Raw genomic sequence first — 19,456 nt, forward strand, 5'->3', positions numbered from 1 at the left:
TTTTCAATTTCATTCTTGTATTGAATGAAAGTTTCCAAAATATCATCCTTAATTCGAATTAAATAAACATAACTATATTTAGTATAGTTATCGATGAAAGTGATAAAATATTTCTTCCCACCTCTAGTTTGAATTGATTTAAAATCACAAATGTCACTATGAATTAATTCAAGTGGCACCATATTTCATTCAATTGAATGAAAAGGAGTTTTAGTTAATTTTGCCTCAATACAAATTTCACATTTATTTCACATTTATGATTTAAATCAATGTCAAATTTAAGTAAATATTACATATTAATTAATCTACGCAAAGATTCATAATTAACATGTCCTAGTCTACCATGCCACAAATTTGAAGACTCAAGAAAGTAAGAAAAAGATGTATTTATATTAATAACAGAAGGTACGTCACAACCTAAACCCGGTACCCAAATGCTCAAGGTCGTAATAAGATAAAAATAAAATAATTCTAATAATTTTGTAGTCGTAGCGCAAGCGGATAAATTAAATAAATTAAAATAAAATAATTGAGTACCAAATGTTTATTTAAAAGAAACAAACATAGTCATCTGGGATTTTATTTTATTCCAGGTGTCCAATTAGAAATACAGATACTACAAAAAAAAAAAAACATTACGGTTCATCTCCCATCTTGATCTTGCTAAATTTTGTCACCTGAAAAGGGTAACAGCTATAAGTACATAGCAAAGTGAGAAATATTATACTGTGAGTATAGGGGCACAAAAAAGCCATGGATAGTTATTTAAGATAAAACATTAACATAATTTAAGTTGAATAAACAAATTAATTAAGTGGCAAAAACTGAAATACAGAAATTACGTAAATAATTATAACCACGATATAGGACGAAATAGAACAAGGGTCACTGGAGTGACAATCAACACAGGGGTCAATGGATCTATGACAAATAGAGGATCACAAGGTAGCCAAACAGGGGCCATTGGTTTATTTAAGTCCCTCAAGGCGTGGGACTCCCGTGGTGGTACTTACATAACATAATTGTTTATAAAACCTTTGTCAAACAATTTTTAAAATTTAAACAAACATATCCATGGGTTTCAATTTAAGCCAATAAAGTTCAAAAAATAATCCACGTAATTGAAACATTAGCATAACCATAAAAAATAAATTATATAAAATAATTGGTGATAACCAGAACATTCGTAAAATATATTATGGTAACTCAAGACATATAGAAAACATATTGTGGTAACTCAAGGTATAATATAACTCACCTTAATGCTAATTCTTTACTATTTATCCCACTTAATGTTCCGAGTCACACACCGTGCTTATATTGTCTCTCCTATTTATCTTTATATATATATTTTTTCGCATGCCTCCTACGCTTCCCCCCTTCTCCCTTTTATACTTGGTTCACATGCTTGCTTAACAAGAAAATTTTCCCCTTACTTGATTACTTTACAGGTGTTAGAACATCAAGTTCTCAGGTGGCATTGTTTTGTGCCTTAAGCCCTACTTTTCCTACACGTGGCCTTACCAATGGTTTGAACTCCTTTGTTGTGCCACCTACTTGGCTTAATCATATATTAATTTTTGATAAATTTTAATGGTCCTCTATTTTAACACATATATGTTTATAATTGTTTTGAATTAGCCCCTTATAATATATTTATTATCTTATTATGTTTTGGTAACAATCATACTCTTAATTTGGAATTTATTTTGACACATATAATTATAGAATCAAATGCTTAATTAATTTTTATTATTTTGTTCTAATTCTAAAGGCTATGATTTCTTAAAATTACATATGATTATACGTTAGGTTCACGTCTAAAAAACCTCAACACCCAACTATAAAATATCATTTGACGCTTACTAAAATATTATACCTTCTCTCTCTCTCTCTCTCTCTCTCTCTCTCTCTCTCTCTCTCTCTCTCTCTCTCTCTTTTTGTTTGATATAACAAAGAATTCGCAGTATTAAATTTAAAAAGATTTGGGTGTCACATTTCTCCCCTCCTAAATAGAAGTTTGTCCTAAAACTTAACATACCTTGTTTTTCAAAGAGGTGTGGGTACTTGGTCCTCATTTGACTTTCAATTTCCCACGTTTCTTCTTCGACACGATGGTTTCTCCATAAGACCTTTACAAGGGGTATGATTTTGTTTCGAAGGACCTGATCACGATGATCGAGAATCTGCACAGGTTGCTCTTCATAAGAGAGGTCTCCTTGAACTTCCAGGTTCTCATAATCGACAACATGCTCTGGATCTCGAAGATATCGATGAAGCATCGAAACATGAAACACATTGTGGACATTGGATAGTTTGGATGGAAGCGCAAGGCAATATGCCACAAGACTAATCCTTTCTAGTATCTCGAATGGTTCAATGTAACATGAGTTTAACTTTCCTCGTTTTCCAAATCAGATAAACCCTCTTGTTGGTGAGATTTTAGGAACACATGATTGCTTATTTGAAATTCTAATTCTCGTCTCCGTGTATCTGCATAGCTTTTCTAGCAACTCTGGGTAGTGCAGATTCCCTGTTGGATTAGTTAAATTTTATCGCTCGTTATTTGCACGATCTCGGGGCCTAACAGTTTCCTGTCTCCGACTTCAGTTCAACACAAAGGTGATCGACATTTTCTTCCGTATAGTGCCTCGTATGGTGCCATTCCAATGCTTGCATGGTAGCTATTATTATAAGTGAATTCCATTAAGGGTAGGTGATCATCTTAATTACCCTTGAGGTTTAGCGCACGCATACACACACGTAAAATATCTTCCAAGGTCTGGATTGTTCTTTCAGATTGTCCATCCGTTTGCGGGTGATAAGCCGTGCTAAACTTCAGAGTGCTTCCCAAAGCTTCTTGTAATTTGTTCCAGAAATAAGACATAAAACGCGGGTCTCTATCAGATACAATTGAAATTGGGGTGCCGTGCAAACGAATGATTTCCTCAATGTATAGAGTGGCGAACTTAGTAAAGGAATACATGATTCTGATTGGTAGAAAATGTGCCGACTTTGTCAATTGATCAACGATAACCCATAATGCATCATTCTTCGAGACTGATTGCGGTAGTTCAACCACGAAGTCCATAGTAATGTACTCCCATTTCCATTCAGGAATAAAGAGTGGTTGCAATAATCCTACAGGTCTCTGATGTTCTGCTTTAACCCATTGACAATGCAGACATTTGGAGATGTGGCTTGCTATGTCTTTCTTCATTCATGTCCACGAGAAGCGTTCCTTCAGATGATGATACATCTTCGTATTGCCAGAGTGGATCGCAAACCTCGAGCTATGGGTTTCTACCAATATCTTTTTCTTGAGTTTTGGAAGGTCGGATACTCAAATTCAATTTCAAAATTTAGCATCTCATTACTTATCGTGAAGTTAGGATCGAGCATGTTTCCTTGCTCCTCGTATTTTTTCTTTAAAAGTTTATCTTCACATTGGCATGCTTTAATTTCTTCAATCAACTCGGGTTCCACGATTATGTTGGCGAGCAGTCCATTAATCTTACGAGGAGCGAGGGTACATGCCAAACTTCTAGTCCTCTTTCGACTTAATGCATCTACTACCACATTAGCTTTACGAGGATAGTGATGGATCTCTATATCGTAGTCCTTCATAATTTCTAGCCACCGTCGTTGCCTCATATTTAGTTCCTTCTGTATAAACAGATATTTGCGACTCTTGTGATCTGTGTAAATTTCGCAGGTTACTCCATAGAGATAATGACGCCAAATTTTGTGATCTGTGATCTGTGATCGTGGGTTGGGTAGTTCTTCTCATGGGTCTTTAGTTGACATGAGGCATATGCAATGACCTTCCCATTTTGCATAAAAACACAACCCAAACCATTGTATAAGGCATCATTATAAATTACGAATCCTTCTGTTTTCGCGAGGAGTGCAAGTATAGGAGCTGTCACGAGTCTTCTTCAATTCTTGGAAGCAACGTTCCTGCTTGTTTGTCCATTCAAAGGGTGTATTCTTCTAAGTTAGCTTGGTCAAGGGTGATGCTATCTTGAAGAAATCTTGCACGAAGCGCCGGTAATAGCTAGCTAGACCTAAGAAGCTTCAAATCTTAGACACGTTCGTAGGTCGTGGCTAATCCACGATTGCTGCAACCTTTTGGGGGTCAACTAAGATACCGTCTTTTTTAATGATGTAACCGAGGAAGTGTACACTAGTGATCCAAAATTCGCATTTCTTCAACTTGGCATAAACCTTATGATCACGTAGTGTCTGTAGAACTCTTCGCAAGTAGTGTTCGTGATCTTTTGGCGATTTGGAGTATATGAGAATGTTGTCAATGAAGATAATGACGAACTCGTCAAGATAGGGTTTGAACACTCGATTCATGAGGTCCATGAAGGCCGCTGGAGCATTTGTAACACCAAATGGCATGATGAGAAACTCGTAGTGCCCGTAACGGGTTTTGAAGGCAGTCTTTCCGATGCTTTCCATTTTGACTTTTAGTTTATGGTAGCCAAAATGCAAGTCAATTTTTTAGAATACTTCGGCGCCTTTTAATTGGTCGAACAAGTCATCGATTCGTGGCAGAGGGCACTGATTTTTTATGGTGACTTTGTTCAGCTCCCGATAATTGATGCATAACCTCATCGTGCCATCATTTTTCTTTACGAATAGTACTAGAGCTCCCCATGGTGAGGTATTTGGTCGAATGAAACCTTTGTCCAATAGTTCTTAGAGTTAAGTCTTCAGCTCTTTTAATTCTGTCGTGGACATGCGGTAAGGGGCTTTTGAGATTGATTGTGCTTCAGGTTGGGTTTTAATGGTGAATTCGATTTCTCGATCAACCGAGGTGCCAAGTAGGTCTTTAGAAAATACATCCGGGAATTCTCAAACCACAGGGATTGCATCAAGTGTGGGGGCCTCTTGTTAAGTATCGATCACATAACAGATATAACTACAACAACCTTTTCTTAAAAGTCCTTGGGCTATCATGAAGGATATAACACATGGAGTGGAAGAGACTCCAATTCCATCGAAGACAAGCTCGAGTTCGTTTGGTGATCGAAGGAAGACCTTCTTGGCTTCACAATCAATAGAGACATGGTTAGCAGCTAACCAATTCATTACTAAGATCACATCAAAGGTATTAATCCAGAGGGGAATCAAGTCTACATGTAAGGCTTCACCTTTTAAGGATACAGTACAAGATTTGTACACATCAGCTCTAAGGGGAGAATTACCAGAAGGAAAAGACATAGATAATATATATCCTAAGGGCTCAGGTGTTGATGTTAACTTGATAGCAAAGTGTGGTGCAACAAAAGAATGGGTTGAACCAGAGTCAAAGAGAACACGAGTTAAGTGACCACAAATAGAAAGTGTACTTGACATAACATTCTCAGTAACTTCTGGGTTTCCAGGCACTAGGGCAAAAGCTTTTCTTTTGGCGTTTTTGGTCCTTCCTCACTCCTCCAGGTACCACAGGTTTTCGGACTGGTTCAGAGGGGCCGGCTGTAAGACTAGCAAGTTTTGGACAATCTCTTAGTAAGTGGCCAACTTGGCCACATCTAAAGCATGCTCCAGTATCTCAACGGCATTGTCCCCAATGAGTCCTTCCACAGGTAGAGCAAGCTGGAATGGTGCCACCTCTGGGATTTGTAGGACCTTGATTGCTTGAACTGGTTGTGCTCGTATTTACCCTTTTGGGAGGCGTGCCACCAGGTCTTCTGTTATATCTTTTCCAAAATTGCTTCTTCTGGCTTGGTTCCCCGGAGCGCAAGGCCTTAATCCCTTTTTCTGCAATGTATACTCGATCCACGACCTCCGAATAGGTTGGTAGTTTCAAAACCTCCAGCCTGTCCTTGATTTCAGCATCCAATCCTACTTCAAATTTCTTACCTTTTCGAGCTTCGATGGGGATGACATATGTCGCAAATCGAGCCAGTTGTGTGAACTTGCTCTCGTATTCGGCCACCGTCATGGTTTCTCACCTTAAATGTATGAATTTTGCCGCCTTTTGTTCCAACAGCGAATTTGGAAGGTATTTTTCATAGAATACCTCCAAAAATCTTGCCCAAGTCACAATTTCTTCTTTCTCCAGGGTAAGAAGCCACCATTTGAAGGTGAATGCGGCAAAAGTCACCTTCTGCCTTTCTGTGCAAGGTAGCGCGCGGAAGATTTTCTCCATGTCCCTAACCCAAGCTTCTGCCACTAGTGGGTTTGGACTGCCGATAAACATGGTGGGTTTTAGATCCTGAAATTGTTTAATTGTAGTCGATTCTTCTCGTCTCTCTGGTGTCCCATTGGTTATGCTGGTTTGAAAGGCCTGTAAAAAGTTGGTGACTGCTCTTTCCATGATTTGCACCATTGGGATGGTACCGCTGACTGATGATCCGGTTTCATTTCCATCGTTAGCCATTACTACAAAGTAAAATGACATAAGCATGACATCACATTGATACAACATCATATATACGTATTAGTTTTATTAGTTTTACTATCACATTAATATTACCACATTAATACTACATAAAACATCATATATGCATCATCATTACTATACATAAGGCGTTAGTCCATTTGTCAAGAGTTAATGTCCAATCCTACTGATACAAAAATATAAGGATTAGACTAGTCATTGTCCGCTCCAAAAAAAAAAGATCAGCGACATCTCTCGATCATGATTCTTTAATAGCTCACTGAGCCCCCACGAAAACTGGCTCTAGAAGACTGGGTCGTGGAACAGCCATAGGAACTCCTGCTGCACGAGGGAGTCAAATTTCCATCCACTGAGCTCAATCCCAAAACAGCGCCAAACTACCTGGACCATGTAGATCGGTACACCGTAGTCATATCCCCAAAACTGTTGCCTAGTAAGCTGCACAGGTATCTCCAAGTATGTGGTACTGTCAGTGTAGTCCACAACTGGGGTCTAGACAATGTGCTGTGGAGGAGGTGTCATAGTGTTAATATGGCTACTAGGGTATATATTCCCTTTCCTCTCGGCAAAGCCTAGGGGTAAGGGAGTAACCAAGAAATGCTGATATACCATTCCGACAACGTGCGTCGACCTAATGTATCTCTCACTGGTGCTGGCCCGACTAAGTCTCCAAAACAGGTAGTCCTCGTCAAGGTCGACCTGCAAGTATACAGACTTCCCCATGTGTCGGTCAAGGTCGGAGTGGGTCTGCGTGATAGTGTTTTTTAAGTCTCCTTATCCCTCCAATAAGTTAGGGGCCAGATGCGCTCCCTAGGGCTCGAACCAAAACAATTCTTCCTGGTGTGCCATGTCCTACAACACAAGAAAACTTAGCTTACCTAATATTTATTTAAATCATGTTGGACACAATATTTTCTTGGTTTATTTATTTTATTATGACAATATATATATATATATATATATATATATATATATATATATATATAATTAAACAATTATGGTGTTGGACAAAATATAGTATTTTATTTATTTTTATTTTATGACTATATATATATTTATTAATAAACACTCAGGGTTTTGGTTTTTTTTTTTTTTTTTTTTTTTTTGTAAAAGTTCTGATACTACTTTTGTCATGACCCAAACTCGGTATCCAAAGGCTCAACATCGCAACAAGATAAAAATAAAATAATTCTAATAATTTTGTAGTCATAGCGCAATCGGATAAATTAAATAAATTAAAATAAAATAATTGGGAACCAAATGCTAATTTAAAAAGAAACAAACAGAGTCATTTGGGCCTTTATTTTATTCCAGGTGTCCAATTAGAAACACAGATAGTACAAAAAAAAAAAAAAAAACATTGTGGTTTATCCCCCATCTTGATCCTGCTAAATCTTGTCACCTGAAAAGGGTAACAACTATAAGTACATAGCAGAGTGAGAAATATTATACTGTGAGTATAGGGGCACAAAAAAGCCATAGATAGTTATTTAAGCTAAAACATTAACATAATTTAAGTTGAATAAACAAATTAATTAAGTGACAAAAACTGAAATACATAAATTACGTAAATAAATATAATCACAGTACAAAACGGAATAGAACAGGGGTCACTGGAGTAACAATCAGAACATGGGTCAATGGATCCATGACAAACAGAGGACCACAAGGTAGCCAAACAAGGGCTATTGGTTTATTTAAGTCCCCCAAGACGTGGGACTCCCGTGGTGGTACTTACAGAACATAATTGTTTATAAAATCTTTGTCAAATAATTTCTAAAATTTAAACAAACATATCCATGGGTTTCAATTTAAGCCAATAAAGTTCAGAAAATAATCCACGTAATTGAAAATTAGCATAACCATAAAAAATAAATTATATAAAATAATTTGTGATAACCCAAAACATTCATAAAATATATTATGGTAACTCAAGACATATAGAAAACATATTATGGTAACTCAAGGTATAATATAACTCATCTTAATGTTAATTCTTTACTATTTATCCCACTTGATGCACCGAGTCACACACCGTGCTTATATTGTCTCTCCTATTTGTCTTTATATATATATATATTTTTTTTTCCCCTGCCTCCTATGCTTTCCCCCCTTCCCCTTTTATACTTGGTTCACATGCTTGCTTAACAAGCAAATTTTCCCCTTACTTGATTACTGTACAGGTGTTACAACATCAAGCTCTCAGGTGGCATTGTTTTGTGCCTTAAGCCCTACTTTTCCTACACGTGGCCTTACTAATGGTTTGAACTCCTTTGTTGTGCCACCTACTTGGCCTAATCATATATTAATTTTTGATAAATTTTAATGGTCCAACATTTTAACACATATATGTTTATAATTGTTTTGAATTAGCCCCTAATAATATATTTACTATCTTGTTATGTTTTGGTAGCAATCATACTCTTAATTTGGAATTCATTTTGGCACGTATAATTATAGAATCAAATGTTTAATTAATTTTTATTATTTTGTTCCAATTCTAAAGGCTATGATTTCTTAAAATCACATATGATTATACGTTAGATTCACGTCTGAAAAACCTCACCACCCAACTATAAAATATCATTTACCGCTTACTAAAATATTATACCTTCTCTCTCTTTTTCTTTTTTTTTCTTTTTTCTTTTTTCTTTTTTTTTTTTTTTTTTTTTGATATAACAAGGAATTCTCAATATTAAATTTAAAAGGATTCGGGTGTCACACAACAGTCATTACATTCATTTTTAAAAGGCCATCAGACATATAACATTTTCCTACATACATTCCATTCTTAGTAAGTACAAACTTATCACTTTCAAATACTAGCCTAAACCCATTTTTACTCAACAGAGATCTGGAGACTAGATTTTTGCGAATGTCCGGTACATGCAGCACATTGTTGAAAGTGAGTTCCTTTCCAGATGTCATCTTTAGAATAATCTTTCCTTGTCCTTCAACTTTAGAAGTCGAGAAGTTGCCCATGAAAAGTTGTTCACCATTGTCCACTATAGAATAAGATGTGAACATCTTTTTGTCGGGCACAGATGTGGCGAGTAGCACTAGTGTCCACCCACCATTCTTTAGGATTTCTGACAAGGGTTGCCTCGGAAACAACTGCAGAAAGAGTTATATCCTCAACACCATTGGAAATTTTATCCACTTCGGTCATATTGCCTTGAGCAGGCTTCTCGCTTGATCTTCCTTTGTCTTTGCGTTTGCTACTGCAATTTTATCCCCTCATTTAGAGCCTTGTGAGGAACCTTCTCCAGAAAACTTCCGTTTCTTTGCTTTTGGAGCATGTTCCACCACATTTGCCTTAGACTCCATTGGATGCTTACCAACACACTTCTCAGAATTGCGGTTGCCCTCCTCAATCCTCAAACGCACAATTAATTCTTCTAAAGTCATTTCTTTGTGCTTGTGTTTGAGGTAGTTCTTGAATTCCTTCAAACCTTGTGGTAATTTTTCAATTAAGGCAGCAACTAGGAAGGATTCACTGAAAGACATGCCTTCTACATGAATGTCATGCAAAATGAGTTGGAGATCTTGAACTTGGTTGATCACAGTCTTAGAATCAACCATCACAAAGTCTAGAAATTTGCCTACTATGAATTTCTTCGAGCCAACATCTTTTGTCTTGTACTTTTTCTCCAAAGACTCCCAAAGTTTTTTTGCCGTCTTGATAGGGCTATAGATGTTGTGCAATGTGTTATCAAGCCCGTTCAAAATGTAGTTCCAGCGAAGGAAATCAGCATATTTCCAAGCATCGACAATAACAATTACTTTCCGGTCGGTTTCATCCTCTTTCAAAATAGAAGCATCTTCACGGAGAAAGCATGCCAGGTTGAGAGTAGTAAGATGGAATAACATTTTCTGCTGCCATCTTTTAAAATCAGTTCCTAAGAACTTCTCTGTCTTTTCACCGTGATTAACTGGCACAGTCACAACAGGAGAGGGGGTTAGAGCAATTGTAGCCACCATACCAGTACTAGCTTGAACATTAGTTTCAGTAGCCATGGATTTTAAATTATAAAATAAAATCATAATTAGAGTTTTATACTACACAGAAAATTAAACAAAAACCACATAATTAAATTCTGTAAAAATAAAAAAAAAAAATTGTAACTTCTATTTCCAATTAATTTGAAAATAAAATAAAATTTATTTAAATAAATTAATTCCACACAGAAAAATATTTTTGTAACAATTCAAAAATTAAAATACTGAAAACAAAATTTTAATTAACGAAATCTCAAAAATTATTTCTGAAAACCAAAATTAATTTCTGACTAATTTCACAAATAAATATTCTGAATTGTTAATGACTATCAGTATATTACTACTAGTTGTAAAAGAAAATAAACAGTATATTACTACTATTTTTCAAACAGTATATTACTACTATTTATTTTTCCAACTAGAATATTATTTTGTAAAACCATATAAAATAATTTCTGTAAGAAGAAAAAAAGAAGAAAGGAAACAAACGAAAATTATGGTTAAACAAAATAATCCGTATATGTCTTAAGATTGCTGGAACAATCTTCAGTGTAAAATAAATAATTTGAAACAAATCAAACAAATAAAAATAAATTACTTACATAATTTATTTTACCGAAATGAATAAGTACAAAAAGAGATCAAGTCGAATGTGTGACACTCTGTCCTTAAGACAGATTCACCCTGCTTCGGTACTTACGGATAAATGGTGTTTATCTCCCAGGATACAATGATCTTTGATAGATTGTATTAGCACTAAAAACAATCTGTTTCGGCGAACTAGAACCTTGTTCTATATTCTCAAAAATTTCTCTAAAAACTAGAATGAAGAATAATACAAAGAGAGAGCAAAACCGTAAAGACAAATAAATTTTCTGGATGTTATAAATGCTAGAAATGGTCTGCTTTTATAGGCAGATTGGTGACCATTCAGATCTATCCGAATAGGTATGAAATTCAAATGAATAGATCTGTTTCGAAATGAACAGGTATAGAAACTGTTTTGAACAGATAACTGCTGGCAGTTTGTATCTATTTGAACAGATACTACTAGGAATTTTGGACTGGAAGAGGTATAAAGTTGGACAGAAAATTTGAATTCAAATTTGGCACAAAGTTTGAATTATATTCGTTCAGAAAATATAAATTTTTCCCGCAAAGAATTTTTTTAAAAATTCAAATAAATTAATATTAGAATTGACCTGACCCATACACGACCGTAGCAGCGCACGTGCATTTGGTGGTTTGAGCTAAAGGTCACTTTGTCCATAACTCCTCCCATCTACAAACTTGGGGTGCCCCTTGGGGCCCAACCCAAGTGTTGCCACCTAGAACTTATATACACACATAAGTTCTCTTCAAGTTTCAACGTGGGACTAACATTTCAAGGAAACCCACTATTAACTCTCTAATTGTTCATTCCACGAACCCAAAAACGACGTCAACTTCCCATTCACTCATAAATAGTTTTGAAGAATCGTCTTCACCGTGTGACTTGCCATGCGGAAAGGAACACGTCACCTTTTTGGACCTATCCCAAAAGACGTGTGAAACCCACTCAAATTTGGGCTCAAAGTCGGCCCAAAATAAGCCTATAAAACCATAAATTCCCACAACTTCCTCACTAGAACTTGTGAACATGCTCAAACTGTTCAATCCAAATTGAAATATTTATATTTTGACATTTAGAGATAAACATGATTCACCAATATCTTAGAATTAGTTTATTAACTTAAATTGCTTTTGCAAATGCTGCTTGCATATGTAGCTATGCCACGCTATGAAGGCCCACAAATTGATACAATGATTGTAGAGAATGATGCCAAAGCTCTATATAAAGCTAGGGAGAAGAGGATAGGAACAAATGACAAGACTTTCATATGCATTTTCAGTGAAAAAAGTAGGGCACATTTGGCTGCTGTTAATTTTGCTTACCACAAGATGTACGGACATTCATTGGAAAAGGTGCATCTTTATTATGCAGCCATATGTTTACTTCAGTGTCTTTAAAATACATGTTTTTTCTTGTTTTATTCTTCGTTTTTGGTTATCCTTCAACATTTTGCTTAAACATGCACAAACTTATTGCAGGCAATAAAGAAGAAAACATCTGGGAAATTTACATATGCCCTTTTGACAATCTTGCAGTGTGTTGAGAATCCTGGGAAGTTCTTTGCGAAGGTTAGTATTTATCATATTTCCCCTTCTAAAATCATGTATTCCCATAAAAATGTACAATTTTCTCAAAGATGTGAATGCTTAAAGAACTCCTAATATATTGAATTTTTACAAGATTAATTTTCTTTTACTCATTTTTTTTACTTCTTTCTCTTCATATGATAATTTCTATAGATTCATTTGTTTATACTCTCTTTGTGCAATATGTGTTGCATTGTATTTATATTTGCTTTGATCGTGACAGCTTATTGAGCTCTTCAATCAGTCTAGAACTGCATTGGTTATTTTTTGTTGTATAAATTGTGTACTTAAATAAAATAAATAGGTTCATATTGAAAGCCACTTGAATTTCAGAACAATAACATGCTGGAATTTACAGAAATCCAAAATAAAATAAAACTAGAAAAATGAAGCAAACCGAAACCTGTGTGATACCACAGTGTCCTTAAAACAGATTAGCCGCCTCACTGTGGGTGTTGGAGGAACGTTGACTTCTATCTCCCAAAATATGACGGTTTAGACCAGCTAATGCAAAAGCACCTTCTGTTAGCTTTGGCGAACCAACAATAGCAGCACTCTCTCACACAGGAAGAAAATTACAAGAGGAAATTGACACTAATCTAAGAGCACAATTCTTTTTTCAACCTAAGGGAGATGGGCCTCCTTTTATACACAATGGAGAAGAGGAGAAACCTTCTAGCCATGAAGGGTGGCAACTAATGCCGATGAAGGCTAGCAACCAATGCTCATTACTCCTAGAGTAATGGACCAATTGATAGGGATTCAATGTGTGAGTTACACACACTATAATATACATATCTGCAGCAAACCTGGCCCAAAAAGATTAGGTTGGTGGACCACCAATGCGGCCCAGTCCAAACCTAACTAATTCCAGCAAGCCTCAAGCCCAAGATCCAAGATCCACGAACTTGGACTCGGTCCGGTCTGGGCGGGCGGGAAGCGACGCGCGCGCGCGTGACAATTTTGCCATAACCAACTTGGACCATAGTCTTGGTGAAAGCCCATCCTTGAAGCATCCATAACTCCCTTCCTTCAAAAAATTTGGATGCCCCAAAGGGCTCATACCCTTATCAAAATCTTGAGGTTTAAATACTCATCAAAGTTTTCATCTACAATCAATGTGGGACTAGTAGTTATACACAATTCCTAATACCTCTTTCCTAAGGCAATCTTTATGAGACAATTTCTCATTCAATTCTCAATGATTTTTGGTCATTCTTTTCGTAGTATAAAGATCTTGTTTCAAAGAATCTAAACCCATTTAATCATACCTCAACCAATGGTTGGGACCTACTTTAATTTCACATTAAAGTTACTATAAAACCATTTTTTCTAACAATCCCCCACATGAATAAAAATTAACCAAATAAAGAAAATGAACAACGTTTAAAACAAAGACTGAGAGAGAGAGAGCACACAGACCAACCCTGTATCAGAAAAGGTAGCTATTAGCCTTAAAACAAGGTTTTTACTGGTTGACCAGTGAACGTGATGTCTTGAAATGTTCTGCCGTTTGTGTAAACCGAGATAATAGACCTTACAAAGGAATTAGTCCAACCATTGTTCTTGTTCTCACTTGTGTGTCCAATATGGCCCTAGAACACTAGTATGGTTCAATGAGTGGCTTTAAGGAATTCGGCCTTACCAATTCTTAAAAAAGTGGCCCCACTTCGCACTTACATAGATGACCTATATCAGGTATCTCATTATACCACGGTTGACTATTCATATCACTTAGGTCATTAAAAACATTGGCTTAACCTTCCAACCCCACAGGGTATCATTATACAAAGGAATGGATAAGAGGATTTACCTCTTCAGTGAGTCACCAGTTATACGAAATTAGGTTGTCCCTTTGAACCTAGATTTGGGATCTCCAGTCAACTAGGTTAGGTTTTCCGTTTCGATAATATTACTAAAGGCATTAACCCCATTTCTCTTGACGATGTTTTTACTAACTCTCGAGTTAACCCTTTGGTTAGTGGATCCACAATGTTAAGAGAGACAACTCCATTTAGAGAATCGTTATCGTATGGAATTATGTCTACGACGGATATGTCTAGATTTTCTATTATACAGATGACTCTGTGCCCGTCCAATCGCCGATTGGCTATCACAATGAATACAGATAACAGGCATAGGTTTTGGCCAACGTGGAATATCCTCAACGAACTGGCGAATTTATTCAACTTCTTCAGTTGCTTTATCCAAAACAATAAACTCAGTTTCCATCATTGATCTCGATATACATGTTTGCTTGGAAGATTTCCAAAACACGGTTACCTCTTCGAGGGTAAACACGTAACCACTAGTGGATTTGGAGTCTTTTATTCTAGATATCCAGTTAACATCACTATACCCTTCTAGTACCGCTGGGTATCTGGTATAATGCAGTCCATAACCCCGCGTGTAGCGTAGAGAACCTAACACCTGCATACTGCCTCTCCTATGAGTAATATTAGGATTACTTGTGTATCAACTAAGCCTACTAACCAAGTAGGCTATATCCGGCCTTGTACAACTTATCAGATACATCAAACTTCTAATGACTCGAGAATATTCTAGCTGAGAGACACTCTCACCATTATTCTTGGTCAAGTTTAGACTCAAGTCTACTGGTGTCCTAGATACACTTGTATCTGATTTACCAAATTTTTCAAATATTTTCTCAACATAGTGAGGTTGAGAAAGTACAATACCATCAGATGTTCTAGTAATCTTAACACCCAAAATTCCATCTGCAAGGCCCATATCTATCATGTCAAACTTAGAGTTTAACAATCTCTTGGTAGTTCTAATCATCTCATCATTACTACCAACAATGAGTATGTCATAAACTTATAGACACAAAATGACATAACCTCTGTCAACGTCTTTTGACATATACGCACTTGCCATACTCATTGATTTTGAACCCATTTGACAACATAGCGTTGTCAAACTTCTCATGCCATTGCTTAGGAGCTTGCTTCAAACCATACAATGATTTGACAAGCTTACAGACTTTCTTATTTTGTCCTGGAGCTGAAAACCCCTCGGGCTTCTTCATATAGATTTTTTCATCTAAATCTCCATTTAAGAAAGCTGTCTTTACATTCATCTAATGTATTTCCAGACCACGTAAAGCAGCTATCGCAATCACCATGTGAATGGATGTAATCATTGTCATAAGTGAATATGTATCAAAGTAATCCAAACCTTCTCGTTACCTGTATCCTTTGATAACTAGCCTTGTTTTATACTTATCAATTGACTCATCAGCTTTCATCTTTCTTCTAAAGATCCACTTCTCCCCAAGGCCTTACTGCTTGGGCATAGATCAACTAACTCTCAAGTATGGTTCTGTAAGATGGAGTCAAACTCACTCTTAATTGCTTCTTTTCACAAAGGACTTTCCGGTGAAGTCAAATCTTCATGGAAAGTTCAAGGTTCTTCTTCTAACAAATAAATCAAGAAGTCTGGGCCAAAGAACTTGCGGTCCTATCCCTTTTACCCCTTCTTGGCTCATCTATTTCCTTAGCTTAATCATCTACTTGATCATCTATATGATCATTGTCACATTCAACCTCTTTCATGGAACTTGGAACCCCTTCCTAAATACGACAAGAAAATACATTTTCAAAAAAAGATGAATTTCTGGATTCTATGATAGTATTCTTGTGTATATCTAGAATAGCAGACACAAGAAATCGATATGCACTGCTATATTGTGCATAACCGTTGAATACAAAGTCAACGGATTTTTAGGCATATCCTAACCCTCTTGGGTTTAGGTAGGATTTATACAAAGGCTTTTGGTCTTTTCCAAAAATCCATACATGGTCTTTAAATAATTCCTTGTGTCACAATGATTATGAAACTCTCAAAATCATATCACAGTAAATACATTCCCAGAATGTTATCAATCGAATTAGGCATCCAAACATATTTGGTCTAACCTATCACTCTAAAGCCAATAGTCTTACTATTAGGAAACACAAATCCAGTGTTCAGTAGTCAACTATTCGGAACTTCATAACATGGCTAATAGTCTTTTTTTTTTTTCCCTTTCAAATTTCATATAAATCTAATTATCTAATTCCATGATAAACACAAATAATTTGTTTTAAGATTGTTGCATAAATTGTGTACTTAAATAAAATAAATAGATTCGTATTGAACAACTACTTTGAATTTCAGAACAATAACATACTGAAATTTATAGAAATTCATAATAAAATAAAACTAGAAAAATGAAGCAAACCGAAGCCTGTGTGATACCACAGTGTCCTTAAAACAGATTAGCTGCCTCACCGTGGGTGCTAGAGAAACGTCGACTTCTGTCTCTCAGGATACGACAGTTTAGACCGGCTAAAGCAAAAGCACCTTCTGTTAGCTTTGGCGAACCGACAATGGCAGCACTCTCTCACACATAAAGAAAATTATAGGAGGAGACTGACTCTAATCTGAGAGCAAATTTTTTTTTTTTAACCGAAGGAAGATGGGCCTCCTTTTATACACAATTGGGGAGAAGAGAAACCTTCCAGCCATAAAGGCTGGCAACTAATGCCCATGAAGGCTAGCAACCAATGCTCATTACTCCTAGAGTAATGGACGAATTGATGGGGATTCAACGTGTGAGTTACACACACTATAATATACATATCTGCAGCAGACTTGGCCCAAAAAGATTAGGTTGGTAGACCACCAATTTGGTTTAGCCCAAACCTAACTCAAGCACAAGATCCAAGGACCAGGCCCGGTCCAAGCGGGTGGGAGGTCGGTGCGCGCGCGCATGGCAATTTTTCCATAACCAACTTGGACCATAGTCTTGGCCCAAACCCATCCTTGAAGCATCCATAACTCCCTTCCTTCGAAAATATCATGCATGCAATATTTCAAAATTCATTCAATAATCACAAGAAAATATCTCTCACTTGCTTTTTCTTTTACCAAATTTAAGCTATTCCAAACAAAAAAAAAAAAAAGGAAAAAAAGAAGACAATGATGCACATGTAATTAGCACCTAAATCTCAAAAAAAAAAAAAAAAAGAAACAAAATACGGTGCTATTTTTATGAGAAATTTAGGCTTTGTTTGGTTTGTGTTTCTCAAAAAATTTTGGGAAAAATTCTCTACAAATAAGTTTTCAAAAGTAATCAAACCAAACAAATTTTTTCAAAATTTTTTTCCAAAACTTGTTTGGTTTACAAATTTTCCAAACAAATCTCTCTCTCATACACATCAAATCAATCACTTTTTCCAAAACTCTCTCTCAAAATAATTTTCCAAAACATCTTTTGAAAAAAAACCAAACCAAACAAATTTTCGTACTTTTTATCTCAAAACATGTTTTTCAAATACAAACCAAACAAGGCCGGGTTTGTTTGGTTTGAATTTCGGAAAAAATTTTGGGAAATTTTTTCTACAAATAAGTTTTTAAAAGTAATGAAACCAAACAAATTTTTCCAAAAAAATTTCTCAAAACTTGTAAACCAAACAAGTTTTTCAAACAAATCTCTCTCTCGCACACATCAAATCAATCACTTTTTCCAAAACTCTCTCTCAAAATAATTTTTCAAAACATCTTTTTGAAAAAAACTAAACCAAACAACTTTTCGTACTTTTTAATCGAATCAAGCTTTGTGCAATTATAAAACAAACATTGGCAGGGATTGCACAAGGCAATGAAAGGCATGGGAACTGATGAAACATCACTAACAAGGATAACAGTGACAAGGGCTGAAATTGATATGTAGTATATAAAGGCAGAGTACCACCAGAAATATGGGAAATCATTGAATGATGCTGTTCAATCAGAGACATCTGGACCCTACAAGGCCTTTCTTCTCTCTCTCATAGGCCCCAATCGTTAGAAGAGAAAATGAGAGAGAAGATATTGTTATATCCCAGAAGTGAATAATAACATAAGGTGTGGATCTTGATTATCTTACGATTCGGCCACATTTGTGTGTTGTTTGGTTAGCAGCTAGAATTTGGACATTTGTTCGACAGTTTTTTCAAGAATGCTGTGTACTGTGTAAGTCACAAGAAATAGCGAACTTGTCGATTTGCTTGATTGAAGATTCTTGGCTACACCCCGCTGGTCTGTCCTGCGAATTTTTGTGAAGGTTCCCTGAAGTTTCTTGTGGACCCTGCATGTGTACATGTTATTTTGTAATTTCTGTTACTATATGTTTGATCTTTGTGTTGTGTTTTTTGTGTGTTTGTGTTTTGGGTTGGTAGGTGCTGATTTCTGATGTAAAATTCGTTGCTACATTGTATTTGTATTCTTAATATAATGACCATATGTATTCTTTCATTTCTCATCTTTTTCCAATATGTTACTCATGTCATGGTTAATGAAATGAGCATGTGAATACAATTGCGCAATGCAATGCCTGAGACATTTGCTAAAGTGGTGTTTGGAAAGGTTAAAATCTATCAATTTTTATTTCTTGGAGAGTATTTTTCATTTTGTGGGAATATGCCCATGTTTTTTTGAATGGGTAAGAATATGCCCAGATTGCTAAATCAAGTACGCGACCTAACTTGTTATACTTTATTATTACCAAGATTATTATAGATCATTGATTGATTTATTTTTTTACTAATTTATATTGTTAGATTCCATTCCATGACAAGATATTAGGCCATGTTTGTTTGGGCGGACTGGATTAGTATTCCCATGACTAATAGTCTTAGGACTACCAATCTGTTGGATTATGTATCCTATCTTAACTAATAGTCAAGTTTAAAATAATTAATCCGTACTTCAATTGTTTAACCAAACATTGGATTAATAATTTTATTGGACTATTAGTCCGATCCTAAGCTCATGTCCATCCAAACAAACATGGCCTTA

The 19,456-nt window shown here is 35.9% G+C and overlaps 1 pseudogene across 1 annotated transcript; it reads left to right on the plus strand.

Moving 5' to 3' along the window:
• The first annotated feature begins 12,163 nt into the window (after positions 1-12,163).
• On the plus strand, positions 12,164-18,913 carry LOC114321271 (annexin D5-like; annotated as a pseudogene). Its single transcript, XR_014328970.1, has 3 exons — positions 12,164-12,379; positions 12,506-12,595; positions 18,264-18,913. The product of XR_014328970.1 is annotated as an annexin D5-like (transcript).
• Positions 18,914-19,456: the final 543 nt, after the last annotated feature.

The sequence above is a fragment of the Camellia sinensis genome, chromosome 5, assembly GCF_055761805.1.
Source record: "Camellia sinensis isolate YWXY chromosome 5, ASM5576180v1, whole genome shotgun sequence".
In the NCBI taxonomy this organism is placed as follows: domain Eukaryota; kingdom Viridiplantae; phylum Streptophyta; class Magnoliopsida; order Ericales; family Theaceae; genus Camellia; species Camellia sinensis.